This window comes from Ovis canadensis, chromosome 21 (genome assembly GCF_042477335.2).
Source record: "Ovis canadensis isolate MfBH-ARS-UI-01 breed Bighorn chromosome 21, ARS-UI_OviCan_v2, whole genome shotgun sequence".
Classification (NCBI taxonomy): domain Eukaryota; kingdom Metazoa; phylum Chordata; class Mammalia; order Artiodactyla; family Bovidae; genus Ovis; species Ovis canadensis.
The window spans coordinates 56,956,247-56,969,617 of NC_091265.1; the positions used below are offsets into that span (position 1 = coordinate 56,956,247).

At 42.7% G+C, this 13,371-nt stretch overlaps 1 long non-coding RNA gene across 2 annotated transcripts in view; it reads right to left on the reverse strand.

Annotated features, from left to right (window-relative positions):
• Positions 1-13,371, reverse strand: part of LOC138426926 (uncharacterized) — a 76,114-nt gene extending 62,743 nt beyond the window's left edge. For both annotated transcript variants that reach the window (XR_011251837.1, XR_011251838.1), the window contains exons 1-3: positions 13,248-13,371; positions 12,976-13,148; positions 2,678-2,821 (exon numbers count right to left, since the gene is read on the reverse strand). This is a non-coding gene — a long non-coding RNA (uncharacterized lncRNA). The remainder of the gene's footprint in view (positions 1-2,677; positions 2,822-12,975; positions 13,149-13,247) is intronic.

Below are 13,371 nucleotides of genomic sequence, written 5' to 3' on the forward strand. Positions count from 1 at the left end.
CAGCCTCGTGGGAGACTTGGGGCCAGATCTACCCAGACAAGCTGCTCTTGAATTCCTGACCCACAGAAACAATGTGAGATAATAAATATGTGTCCCTTTTTCTTTTTTTAAGTTACTAAGCTTTGGTGTAATTTGTTTTGCAGCAATAGAAAACTTGTACAACGGTTTTCTTATAGATAATCACCAGTCTAATAAGAAGAAAACAATTCTAATTGCTCAAAAGCCTTTAATGATTGTTATTACTCCCACAAACTCTGAAAGAGGCAGATGGTGAAAGGGAAGTCTTAGAAAAGGTGAACTATTTCTTTAATTCAGAGGGATAGATGACAGGGATAAAAAGATATTTCAGATTTCAATGCACAAAACAGTACTTGCACTCTCGAGTTATAGCTATTTTAAAAACACTCTGGGGACTTCTCTGCTAACACCCCTTGTTCCCAGTGCAGAGGACCTGGGTTTGATTCCTGGCCAGGAAACTAAGATCCTGCATGCCACAACCAAGAGTTTTCACACCACAGCTAAAAGTTCCCATGTAACTAAGACCTGGCACTGCCAAATAAATAAATATTAAAAAAAATGAAAACAGTCTGGCAACTCATTTAAGCCTTACAATGTTAGGTTTATAGATATATACATGGTATATGTGTGACTTAGAAAAAAGTTTTGCAGCTTCCTAAAGTACTAAAAATATGTTAGCTAGTACTCTACACACTCCTGTCATTACTGATCTGTTTTTCCCACTTTAATAAACGGTCACCGTTCATTCCGAGAGAAAGCATCAATTTGTGGGCAAATTCAGTCTTTTCCCACTCCACACACAGAAAAGGAGGGGAGATTTAAAATATTCAAAAAGAAAACAGAACCAAAACAAACAAACAAAAAGATAGTTTCTTAGGAGGAAAAGGGGACGACAGAGGACGAGATGGCTGGATGGCATCACCCACTCAACGGACGTGAGTTTGAGTGAACTCCGGGAGTTGGTGATGGACAGGGAGGCCTGGCGTGCTGCAATTCATAGGGTCTCAAAGAGTCGGACACGACTGAGCGACTGAACTGAACTGATGGCAATTGTAACAAACACTGAAAACTGAGGGACTTCCATGATGGTCCAGTGGTTAGGACTTGGCGCTTTCACTGCAGAGGGCCCAGGTTCAGTTCTTGGTCAGGGAACCAAGATGCTGCAAGCTGTGCAGCACATTCAAAAAATAAACTATAAATTAAAAAAAAATTTAAAAAGAAGATGTGGTACATATACATAATAGAATATTACAGCCATAGAAAGGCCAAAAATAGGTTTCACCGAGCTCAAAATCAAGGTGTCAACAGACCTGAGTTTATTCTGAAGAGTCAAGGGGAAATCTGTTTCACACAGATGGGGCTGAGTTCAGGATCTTGACATGGGGAGATTATCTAGGATTCTGCAAACAAGTTGATGTGATCACAAGAGTCCTTATAAGGGAAAGGGAGAGATAGGTGACTCAGAGGAAATGCTACAGGCTGCCTGCATTCCTTGGCTCATGGCCCCTTCCTTCCTTTTTTTTTCAAAGCCAGCAGTGTAGTATCTTCAAACCTCTTTCTTTCTGTGACATCTGCTGTTTCCATTGTCAAGATCCTGAACTCAATCCCACCTGTAAATTCCTTTTTGCCATGTAAAATAACATATTCACAGGTTCTTGGAATTAGAAGGTAGACATCTCTATGGGCCATTATTCTGCGTGGTGGGGGGTGGGAGTGAGGTGTGCTCAGAACCACAGATGAGAAGCAGGATGAAAATGCACTATGGTGAGTGGGCTGCAGAGCTCCAGGCTCAGACATTCAGTGAAAGCCCCAGATTCATTCCTGCGGGACATGGGAACTAAAAGTCTCAAATTAGATGGGGGATGGAGCTGGACCCCTGTCCAAAGTTGTGGGCTGAACCAGGCCAGGCTAGGGGCTGCTGAACTAAATTGCTGCTGAAACCTGCCTGGGCTAAGATGTATAACAGGCTGCAAGTCCAGAGACTCATCTTGCAGCCCAGGGAAGGAGCCAGGCTGCCTGCTGGCTTCATGCCTGGATCTGTGTCCTCCTACATTACTAGTGGGGCAGCTCAACCATCATAATGAGAGCCAGTTCTGAGCTAGAGCCTTGAGGATGGTAGGAAGGCAAATGCAAGAGCATAAGACCTAGAGGGTTGAGCACGGAAGGCGAGCAGGAGAAACATACAAACCCTGAACATGGCCCATAAACCAACATTATGAAACCCTGTAAAGAGATAACACTGTGGCAGTCAATAAACTCAGAAATTAGAATATGAGTTTTAGATGAGATTAGTCAATCAAATAATCTGACAAAGACTTTAAACTGAGCCTGTTTTGTTTTTCACTTTTAAAAATTATGTTTAGTTTCATTGTTTACCAACGGGGAGATGCAGGCTATTTATACCAGTAGCTGTAGGGGCAAGGGGAATGCACAGTTAGTTAGCAACCTGTATAGGATAGAAAACTTAGGCAAAAAATAAGACTCTCCAAAACAAAGGACAGTGGTGGGCTTCACTACACGTTGAGCATGCCCAATTTGCCCAAAGGTAGACAAAATGGTTCCAGGGGAGTCCCAGGATGCTGAGGTCCTGTTTGAATTTGGGAGAAGGTTACCAATACTACAGTCTGGACTTTGTTAGGAAAATGGGGGTTGTCCTTACCATGGAGGCCATTGTCAGGAAGATCTTGCTGGAATGTCAAGGTCCAAGCTCGAAAAGGTGGTTCCTTTGTCAAGTGTATAAACATGATTTGAGAGGCCACGTCACCCACAGAGAGAATCCAGATGTGTCTGGTACAAATTTCATCTGGAAAACAGGACAAAATTTTGTCTTTGAAAGTCAGAGGGATGTGAAATGTTCAACCCTTCTCTATAGTCCCACTTTACAGTGTATCCACAGCTTATTAGTTTTTCTGTAGTAAAGTTTCTCAGGTCAAAAGTTCTGTTCTATTCTCTTTCAGGGCATTCCAAAGACTCCGATGCTCTAGTCCACTGCGGCCCCAGGGAATAGTCCCGTGAATTCTCAACTATGAGTTTATAGTTTGCAGAAAGGCAGAGAAACTGCCTCATTTGAAGACATCAAATCTTTTAAACAGGAAGATCGTCTTTTTACTCAGCAAGGATTTCTTTTTTAAATAGGTAAGAAGTGTACTTTATTCAGAAAGAAACACATTCCACAGAGTGCAGGCCATCCCAGAGGGTGCGTGTGGCCTCTTGGCAAGGATTTTAATGAGCATCTACTCGGTACAAATCTTTGGCCATACTGCATGAGATTTCATAATGCAGTACTTTTCCAGGACCTTTGAGGTTAAACTGCAGGTTTGAAGTGACATTTTGTAGGGGCCCTAGAATCAGGCATCCCTTGTGACTCAGATGGCAAGAATCCTCCTGCAAAGTGGGAGACCCAGCTCAGATCCCTGGGTTAGGAAGATCTCCTGGAGAAGGAAATGGTTACCCACTGCAGAATTCCTGCCTGGACAGAGGAACCTGACAGACTATAATCCATGGGATCCCAAAGAGTCAGACACAGCTGAGTGGCTAACACTTTCTAGAATCAGGACCTGAGTTCAAATCCTGGCCGCTCCCCCACCACCTCCTCTGGGTCCATCTCTTTGAGACTCTGCCCACATTTGCAAAATGGAGATGATGCTAGTAACTACCATATTGTTGTAAGGATTAAGTAAGTAATGCCTAAAAAGTACTAAACCCCATGCCTGACACAGGCAGTATCAGTAGATGTCAGTAATATAAAGCAAATATACATTGTCCGAGAAAGAGTTTATGGTGCTGATAAGCTGAAAAGTTGCAAAGAAAGGGCACAATGTGACAGAAGTGTGCGGTCAGAAATCTGAAGGTAAAGTCAGTCAGAAAGCCGTCAGACCAGAGGGAGGACATCTCAACAGCAGGAGAAAAGGACCTAGGGTTATACCTTTGGAGTATTTGAATATGTGAATCTTTTATTCTGAGAAGCCCTCAGTTAACGGAACTGCTGTCTGTTCTTCGCTGACCACGGGAGGGAGCAGACAAAAGCTAACCAGTTCAGTTCACGTGGAGATACGTTAAACGTGTTAAAAACGTCGCTCAGTTGTGTCCGACTCTTTGCAACCCCACGAACTGTAGCCCTCCAGGCTCCTCTGTCCGTGGGATTCTTCAGGCAAGAATACTGGAGTGGATTGCCATTCCCTTCTCCAGAGGATCTTCCCAACCCAGGGATTGAACCCAGTTCTCCTGCATTGCAGGCAGATTCTTTACCATCTGAGCCACAGGGAAGATCCAACATGTACTGAACCAAATTAAAACTACTCCCTCAGTGTTACATTTTAATTTTTCATTTAATTTTTATTTTATATTGGACTATAGTTGATTTACAATGTTGTGTTAGTTTCAGGTACACAGCAAAGTAATTCAGTTATACATAAACAAATATCCATTCTTTTTCAGATCCTTTTCCCACTTAGATTATTATAGCATATTGAGTAGAGTTCCCGCACTATACAGCAGGTCCTTGTTGATTACCTATTTTATACCTAGTCATATGTATATGTTAATCCCTAATATATCCCTCCTTCTACCTTCCCCCTTTGGTAACCGTAAGTTTGTTTTCTATGTCCATGCGTCTGTTTCTGTTTTGTGAATAAGTTAATTTGTATCTTTTATTTTTTGGCCACATTGGGTCTCATATCTTTTTTTCAAATTTATTTTTGGCCACACTGGGTCTCGTATCTTTTTTTAAATTTACTTTTGGCCATGCTGGGTCTCGTATCTTTTTTTAAATTTATTTTTGGCCACGCTGGGTCTCCGTTGCTGTGTGTGGGCTTTCTCTGGCTGCAGCGCTTCGGCATCTAGAGTGTGGGCTCAGTAGCTGTGGCACCTGGGCTCAGCTGCTCTGAGGCCTGTGGGGTCCTCCTGGACCAAGGATCGAACCCATGTCCCCTTCACTGGCAGGCGAATTCTCAACCACTGGGCCACCAGGGAAGTCCCCATTTGCATCATTGTGTTTAGATTCCTATGATATTTGTCTTTCTCCGTCTGACTTACTAGTCTTTCGTTTTAAAATAACATTTTATCTACTTACTGTCCTAGTTGTTTAATCACTGAGTCATCTCCGACTCTCTGAGACCCCACGTGACTGCAGCATGCCAGGCTCCTCTGTCCTCCACTCTTTCACAGAATTTGCACAAATTCAAGTCCACTGAGTTGGTGATGCTATGTAACCTATTTACAATTGTTAACCTAGCTAACCTATATCTAATTTAAAATAGAATATTTGATCATTGCTACTACAAAGCTTAGCCCTCTCACTCCCACGCTCTATGGAATGCTGCCCCTTTGAACATGTACTGCTAATCTCTAAATGGTTATCAATGGGAAACATCCTTCTACTTGGTTCTGCCTGAAGGATTTAACCAGGATGTCCCCAAAACAAAAGATACAAACAAAAGAATATGGAAAAGTGTTCAACTTTACCGATAATGAAAGAAACATGTATTAAATACAAGCTCTTATTTTAATTCAATTAGTGAAGACTTCCAGTATAACAATGACTACCATAGGCAAGGGCCTGGCAGAATGAATGCTTTCAGGAGTTTCCAGTGAGAAACAACAACGACAAAAACTGTGTTGTTCTCAAGCTCAACAAGGAAATACTAACTGACATGTGCCACTCACAGGAAGCAATTTCATAGGCAGTTAAAGTGAGACCCGTGGAGTGGTGACATGGTGAAATACACACCCACACAAGTGACGAAAGAATATGAGGTGGTTAGGAATGGTTTTTCCAGTGGTCATGTATGGATGTGAGAGTTGGACTATAAAGAAAACTGAGCACTAAAGAACTGATGCTTTTGAACTGTGGTGTTAGAGAAGACTCTTGAGAGTCCCTTGGACTGCAAGGAAATCAAACTAGCCAATCCTAAAGGAGATCAGTCCTGAATATTCATTGGAAGGCCTGATGCTGAAGCTGAAACTCCAATACTTTGGCCACCTGATGCAAAGAACTGACTCACTGGAAAAGACCCTGATGCTGGGAAAGATTGAAGGCAGGAGGAGAAGGGGACGACAGAGGATGAGATGGATGGATGGCATCACTGACTCGATGGACATGACTTTGAGCAAGCTCCAGGAGCTGGTGATGAACAGGGAAGCCTGGCGTGCTGTAGTCCATGGGGTCGCAAAGAGTTGGACACGACTGAGTGGCTAAACTGAACTGAAGGATGCCATGATTACAGTTGTGCCTGAAAAAATACCCAGAAGGAGTCATGGGAAGAAATACAGCCACAGTGTGATGAGGTAGTGAGATTAACAATCACTTTCTATTTCTGTTTGTCTCAAAGTTCCTATAATGAATGTGCCCTATTTGTAAATATTTTCTTTTACTTTAGAGTTTATCTTAAAATTTTTATTTTAATTATGTAAAAACCTGGTGGTCAAACATCAGAGCTCTCAGTCCCCAGTTCATATGTGGGTGGAAAAAAAAATCACATCTCTCAAGGTGACAAAAACTCAGGTTTCAGGAATAGTAGAATGACTATACCATTCTCCTGAAAGATTCTAGAACATTCCTAACAGCCTACCTGGTGAAAAAGGTTTTGCAAGTAATATGTACTTATCTTTGGGAAAATATGTACTAACCCACCAGAGCTTCTTAGTATAGCAGAAACTTTATAATCCTTAAAGTTTTTTCTTTTAAAAAAAAAAATTCATTCATTTGGCTGCATCAGGTCTTAGTTGGGATCTTTCCTTGTGCAGGCTTAGTAGCTCTGCAGCATGTGGGATCTTAAGTTTCCTGACCAGGGATTGAACCCATGTTCCCTGCTTTGCAATGTGGATGCTTAACCACGGGATCACCAGGAAAGTTCAAACAGTTTTGTTTTTTTTTTCTTATTTCACCCTCTCCCCCTGGTTCAACTTTTCTGAGGAAATGAGATTTTCAGGCATAACTTCAAGTTCTGGAGAGACGTCATGGCACAAACCCCTTTCCCTTCAGGTGGTCATGGTTTCCTGTTCCCTGTAGGTAGAAATTCCCTGGGCTCCGACTTTATTCAAGAGCACACACAGTGTCTAGGGAGTGCCCTGAATGCCTCTACTCTCTGGGAAGAGTCCTAGATTCACTTTTATTTGGCTCTTTGAAAAAAGAGGCACAGTCTACAAGAGGGAGCAAAATGGGTCATTATTGAGAAAACAGAATATAGGTACAGTCTTATGACCGAAAGGTGTTGGGAATCATACTCTGACTTGTATATACCCAGTAAATCTCGCAAGAGGATGAAGTTTGTTTTTTTCTTTTTTTAAGTATGTCTTTTTTTCAGACAATATAAGAGACAGATAAAGTGAAGACTGCCAATTGCTGTCAGGAACATGTTGTTTGTTAAAACTGGAATCTTGGGACTTCCTTGGGGAGTCCAGTGGCTAAAAAGATCCCATATGCCACAATTAAGACCTGGTGCAGCTAAATAAATAAATGAATAAATATGTTAAAAAGAGAAAAAGCTGGAGGGACTTCCTTGGTGGTCTGGTGGTTAAGACTCAGTGCAGGGGTCATAAGTCCCCTCCCTGGTGAGGGAACTAAGATCCCACATACCATGTAGTACAGTAAAACAAAACCAAAAAAAGCTAGAATCTTGTTTAAAGAGAAGAAAAAAAAGCCAGCATTATCTGAGTGACTATTGCTAATAGTCATACAATGTCCTTTAAAACTGTACACAGGGATTAGTCCCTTTGCCAAAGAGCCACTGAGTAAATAAAAACAGGAATTCCAGTGTCTTGGTTTCTCCTGGGGATGATTTTTGTTGTTTTTCAGTCACTCAGTCATGTCTGACTCTTTGCTACCCCATGGACTGCAGTACACCAGGCTTCCCTGTCCTTCACTATGTCCCAGAGTTTGCTCAAACTCATGTCCTTTGAGTCAGTGATGCCATCCAATCATATTATCCTCTGTCACCCACTTCTCCTCCTGCCCTCAACCTTTCCCAGCATCAGAATCTTTTCCAGTGAATCAGCTCTTTGCATCAAGTGGCCAAGGTATTGGAGCTTCAGTTTCAGCATCAGTTCTTCCAGTGAATACTCAGGGTTTATGATTACCTCTCTCTTAACTGAGCTCTCTGCATTTGCTGATTCTGAGCACACTGACTCATGAACCCACACAGCAGCTGCCTACACCATCCTGTAGGATTTAACCTACCTCTTACTGGTCCAGCAGGTTAACATTCACAGGGGAAAATTTTTCTCTCTTTCCCACCCCCATTTGACTCCTAAGCCTCCAGAATGTTTTATCATCTAGAAATCCAAGTTACAAATCTTCTCCTAGGAAGTTTTTTGCAAGTTCATCTTTAGAAGACCTCCTTTCTCACTCTCACTATTTTCTTTAGCGGTTCAGAAATGTGTTCAACCTCCAGCATCTCTTGAGAGGAGCCAGTCATAGGCAGAAGAATTCTTTTGCAGAGGAACTTCGGTCACATTGGCTAGCTCCTTAAGGCAGTGGTTTCCAAGGCTGATGTGTAGGCTAGGTTTGGTGAGTGACAAGGATTCTACTGATTTGGGCAAAATGATAAAAATAAGAACAAGGCAAGTGTTTTTCAAAAAGGAATTTATCTAGCTGTGATGGATTCTGAGATTGCATACTCTTTTAGTTTTTGACTTAAAATGTCTTTTATAATAGTGAAGTGAAGTGAAGTCGCTCAGTCGTGAACGACTCTTTGCGACCCCATGGACTGTAGCCTACCAGGCCCCTCAGTCCATAGAATTTTCCAGGCAAGAGTACTGGAGTGGGTTGCCATTTCCTTCTCCAATTATAATAGTAAGGTCATAATAAGTGATAGATTTTTTAAAAAAGACATGCGTATTTGCTCAGTAAAATCAATACAATGTACATTTTTTGTTAACTTACAATTTCGTGAAATCCGAAAGTCCAGAGAACAATTGCTCTCATGGATTTCATCAGAGATTTAATATGAGATAATGGTATTTAATGAGACTTAATAGCATTTCATTCCAATGAAGAAAGTTCTGAATAATCTGTCTTTGTACACTCAAAAAGTCAACCTACTTGGAAGCAACCGTGGTGTCCTTCAGTAGATGAATAGATAAATAATAGATAAAGCCCATTTCCTGCGGTCCAACAGAAAATGGAATATTATTCAGTACTAAAAAGAAATGAGCTATCAGGGCATGAAAAGACATGGAGGAAACTTAAATGCATATTATGAGCTGAAGAAAGCCAATCTGGAAAGTCTGTATATTCTGGGATTCCAACTATATGACATTCTGGTAAAGGCAAAACTTTGAAGATGATAAAAGTAATCATGGTTGTCAGGGGGTGTAGGCAGGGGTAATGACTAGGCAAAGCGCAAGGATTCTTAGTACGTGGTTTGATAGGTATCATTTTGATACATATCATTACACTTTTAGCTAAACCCCACAGCACCAAGCGCGAACCCTAATGTCTAAGCTATAGACGTCTAAGCTTAGAAGTCTATAGACTTCTTTTATTTTTCTATAGATTTCTTTTTTAAATATAGAAGTCTATAGACTTCTGGTGATAATGATATGTCAGTGTATGTTCATTAATTATAATAAGTGGACCATTTGATCAGGGATATTAATAACTGGGAAGGCTAAGCATGTGGAGGGGCAGAAGGTATATGGGAAATCTCACTCAAGTTTGTTCTGAACCTAAAAACTCACTTAAGAATAAAGTCTTTTTTTAAAAAAGTCAACCTCCCAAGCAAAATTAATGATTAGTTAGAGCCACCGTGGGAGAGCAGAGATCTCTGGCCAAGACCAGAACATCAGTTTCTTAAGCCTAAAGCTTTAGATCTTCAGAGATCACCTCTTATATAGCTGAGAAAGTTGACTTTGATGCTTTCTAGTCCTGGGCCTACCACTAACTTGACATATAACCTTGAACTAGCCACTTACCAGTCTGGTCCATTTCCTCAGGCTGCAAAGAGCCCTTTCCAGATCTGAAATTCTGTAACTTAACAAGTTAATGATCTGCAAGTTCAACATATTAAGAAAAACAGAGAGTTCCTCCTGGGTAAGGGGTCAACGCTGGGGAAATTCTCACTAATTATAGAAAGCAGCAATATACTCAGTGAAACAAAAAACTGGAAACACACAATTTTTCTTATTGCCCTAAATGGTCATGACTTGTAAGTTGTTATTCTAGAGTGGTTTGGTATTGAGAGAAAAACTAAGAAGATATTCCTACCCCATCCCCTCCCCTCTCCCCATTCACTGACTTCTAGTAAGTGAGAAATCCCATGGACAGAGGGTCCTCTCAGGTTACACTCCATGGGGTCACAGAGAGTCAGACATGCATGCGTGTTAAGTCGCTCAGTCGTGTCCAACTCTTTGCAACCCCATGGACTGTAGCCTGCCAGGTTCCTCTGTCCATGGGATTCTCCAGGCAAGAATACTGCAGTGGGTTGCCATGCCCTCCTTCAGGGGATCTTCCTGACTCAGGGATGGAACCTGTATCTTCTGTGTCTCCTGCATTGCAGGTGGATTCTTTACCACTGAGCCACCTGGTAATCCTGAAGAGTCAGACAGGATTTAGCAACTAAAACAAAATAAGTGAGACATTGTTCTCAAAGGGCGGTGGATCCAAATGCAGTCACTGCCTCTTAATAGACACACAGCGTGGGGCTTATCTCTAGATGCAGAGATTTCAACTCAATTGCCCAGCAGCTGCAAGAATCGTTAAGGCTGGAGGGGCCTTAAACAGCTGGCTGTTTCACTTCCTTTACTTTGCGATGGGGATGTTGATACTTGAGGTCACATGGTGGGGCCCAGGGTGTTTTGTCTCAAGTCCAGGGACCATCCCCCTGCATCACATGGCAGCTTCATAGGGCTGCACAAACTCTGCCTATTTCTGTAAACATCTTGAGTGTTAGGGAACTACCTTTGGCAGGAAAAGAAAGATACCTCTCCATGTCAATTGGTCTCCCACTGGAACAGGAAGAGGATGCCTCAGACACAGCCATGTGACCTGTGGACCTGAACAATATTCACAGCCTAAAAGCTGAGAGTTATGTTTATTCAATGGGGATTTTTAGGACTTCAGATCCAGGAGACAGCATCTCAAGTATCCCTAAGAGAACTGCTCTGAGGAGGCAAGGGAGGAGCCAGGTTGCATATAAGCTCTGAAACAAAGGGCAGTAGTCTGAACATCAAAAGATTGTTGTCAATTAAAGGAAAACCAACCTGCCAATGCAGGAGATGCAGAAGATTCAAGTTCGATCCCTGGGTAGGGAAGATCCCCTGAAGGAGGAAATGGCAACCCGCTCTAGCATTCTTCCCTGGGAAATCCCACGGACAGAGGAACCTGACAGGCTACAGTCCATGGGGCTGCAAAGAGTCAGATGCAGCAGAGCACACACACACACACACACACACACACACACACACACACACAGAGCAGCAAAATACCAGATGTCTCAAGTTAAGGAATCTAGTGCTTTCCTACGTATGGGAAAAACCAAGGGTTTCTGTTGGAGGAGGAAATGGCAACCCAGTCCAGTGTTCTTGCCTGGAGAATCCCAGGGACAGAGGAGGCTGGTGGGCTATAGACCATGGAGTCACAAAGAGACAGACACGACTGGCCAGCTAACACACACATACACACACAAGAGTCTCTGTTCACTTAACTCATCCTGGGATATGCACCTATGTAGGATGTTCCCTATACGTCACCTATCTGGGGCCAGTAGACTGTTTTCCCACCCCGAGTTTCCTTAGGGCTCACCATGGGGAGTGGCTGCAGTCTGCTGGCTGCTAGATAGCAGGTATTATTTCCTTCCTGAGTTCCCTCGGGACTCACCAGCTTACCATCCATAATGGTTACAATTGCTGATGACTGTGACATCCTTTGTTTACTGATATGGCAGGAATTATCCCATTTCTCAGGCCTGATAAGGCTAACACAGAGGGAGAAGGTCATGGAACATGAAGGCAGAGATGGGATATGCCAGGATGCCTGGCAAACCACCAGACACTAGGAGAGCAGCAGGTAACAGCTTCTCCCTCAAAGCCCTGAGAAAGGGCCAATGCTGCCAACCCCATCGTGAACTTCAGGCCTCCAGAATGATGAGACAATACATTTTTGCCATTTAAGCCATTCAGTTTGTGGTACTTTGTTATGGCAGTGCTAGCAAATTCATAACAGATTTTGCAGAGCTTTCTCCATCAAATACCTTCCAGTTGTCAGATAGACTTTGATTTTGCAGGACCAGATGAAGCTGCCTTTTCTCCGAAATATCCAATGACTGAAATTTCAAAACATGGAAAGGTCGTGTCTACTTAGAATTTCAGAATCATTCATTGCGGGACTTCCCTGGTGGCCCAATGGCTACCAAGTGCTACCAGGCTCAGCACTCCCAATGCAGGGGCTTGGGTTCGATCCCTGGTCAGGAAACTAACTAGGGTTAGGGATAGGGTTAGGGTTAGGGTTCGAATGCCTCAACTCAGAGTTTGAATGCCTCAACTAAAGAGCCTGCATGCCACAATGAAGATCGAAGATCCCATGTGCGGAAACTAAGACACGGAGCAGCCCAATAAATAAATAAAAACAAATATTTTCTAGAAAAGAATTATTAGTTGGAAGGAACAGTCTAGTGACAGAATCAGTAGGAATCCTTCTATAGTATCTCCTTTAGCCAGGGACAGAAAAGAATGCTGTATCCCAGGATGCCCCTGGTGGTCCAGTGGTTAAGAATCCATCTGGCAATATATGGGACACAGATTCGATATGTGGGAAGATCCCACATATCTCAGAGCAACTGAGCCAGTGAGCCATAACTACTGAGCCCAATCTCTAGAGCCAGTGCTCCACAATAAGAGAGCCCCCTGCAATAAGAAGCCCACACACTGCAATGAAGAGTAACTCCCACTTTCCGCAACTAGAGAAAGCCCGCGCCCAGCATCAAAGACCCAGCACAGCCAAAAGAAAGAAAGAGAGCTCACTCAGTCGTGTCTGACTCTTCGAGACCCCATGGACTGTAGCTGACCAGGCTCCTCCATCCATTGGATTTTCCAGACAAGAATAGTGGAATGGGTTGCCATTTCCTTCTCCAGGGAATCTTCCAGATCAAAAATAATAAATAAGTAAAATTTTTAAAAAAAAGACTTCTGTATCCCTAGGGCACAAAAAAGTTAGGACAGTCCAGATAAGATATTCTGTAATAGAATAGAGATGTAGCCTTAGAACTCAGCAAAGGATTAGCACACTCAACCACCTTCCATACTTGAAGCTACAGAGGAGCTCCTTATGAACCTTAAATGAGGTAGCCGGGCGTGCCATCCATGAGCTTGACTCTACGATCATGTATAAGGGACTAAAGCAGAGACAAGCAAAGTCCC